Here is a 1,351-nt window from a genome sequence, read left to right on the forward strand (position 1 = left end):
TGGCAACAGTAGTGAGGTTGGCCCAGGATCAGGCAGTGTTTCATTCTGCTGTGCAGAAGGTTGCTATGGGTCAATACTGACTCGATGGCACCTAACAACAACAACAACATAGTTACCATGACAAACAAACAAAAATACTTACTTCACTGAGAAAATGGAGACGAATTAACCCTTTTTTCTTCATATATATTAAATGATATTTACACAGATGGCAAGTGTATTCAGAAACGAATTCCAAAACAGTTGCCTTCGAGTTGATTCTAACTCATAGTGGCCCTAGTGTGTCAGAGTAGAACTGTGCTCCATAGGATTGAAATCGCTGATATTTTGGAAGTAGATTATCACTTTCTTCCAAGGTGCCCATGGGCAGACTTGAACCACTATTATATTGGCCAGCAGTGAGCACACTCCATGGAATCCATATACAGAAATAGTATCATTTTTTTTCTAATGTTTATCAAAGGAATGTGTAAAGAATTAAGTAAAGTAGATAAAAAAGAAGACCACTGAATCATTTCTGGGGATCCATCATCAATCAGGAGGCCATAATGCTCAACATTAAAGAGGAGACAAAAAACAAAACAAAACAAAACAATTCTATAATATAGTTTGTTAACTGCTACTTTATGGTCCTGTCTTTTGCATTGACAGTAGTTTCATAGGAGAATATGAGAACACATTTTCAAATAATCATTAAATAATTCTATTTTATATCAGAAACATGAGGGATGAAGTAAATGAGTGGGGAATATAAAAATATTAAAACGAATTTTTCTATCTCAATTTTGGCACAGATATGAAAATTACCTATTTATCTTGTATTCTTTTGTATCTAAAATCCCTTTAAATATATATCTTTATGGGAACTAGGAAAATAAAAGCCAAAGAAACCATGACAAGAGCATCTTTTTTTGAAACCACGTAGCAATGGATTTTAAGGAGCACTGATAGTAGACTATGAGCTGGGCAACTGACCAAGGTCAGTAGTTTGTATATACCAATTGTTTCATTGGGAAAAAGGAAAAAAAGGAGGCTTTCTGCTCCCATAAAGATTTACGAGAAATTATATATGGGTCAGAACCCACTTGGTGGTACTAAACCACAGCAGTGGATTTTAAGTTAGTCAGCTCTTTAAAATGTTATCTGGGTCAGAAAAGTGAGGGTTTGATGTAAAATAAGCGAGTTCAATGACTTGAGTTAGCTCCCTTCTTAGCTTCTACTTCACTAGATGTCTATTTTCCTTTGAGAAGCTCAGTGTGTATGTGTTTTAAATTAAAAATTTTAAATGTATCTCTTGTTCCATAACTGAATTTGCTAGATATAACATTTCATTAGGCAATATCTTTGATAT

This window comes from Chrysochloris asiatica, unplaced genomic scaffold (assembly GCF_000296735.1).
Source record: "Chrysochloris asiatica unplaced genomic scaffold, ChrAsi1.0 scaffold00146, whole genome shotgun sequence".
NCBI classification, from domain to species: domain Eukaryota; kingdom Metazoa; phylum Chordata; class Mammalia; order Afrosoricida; family Chrysochloridae; genus Chrysochloris; species Chrysochloris asiatica.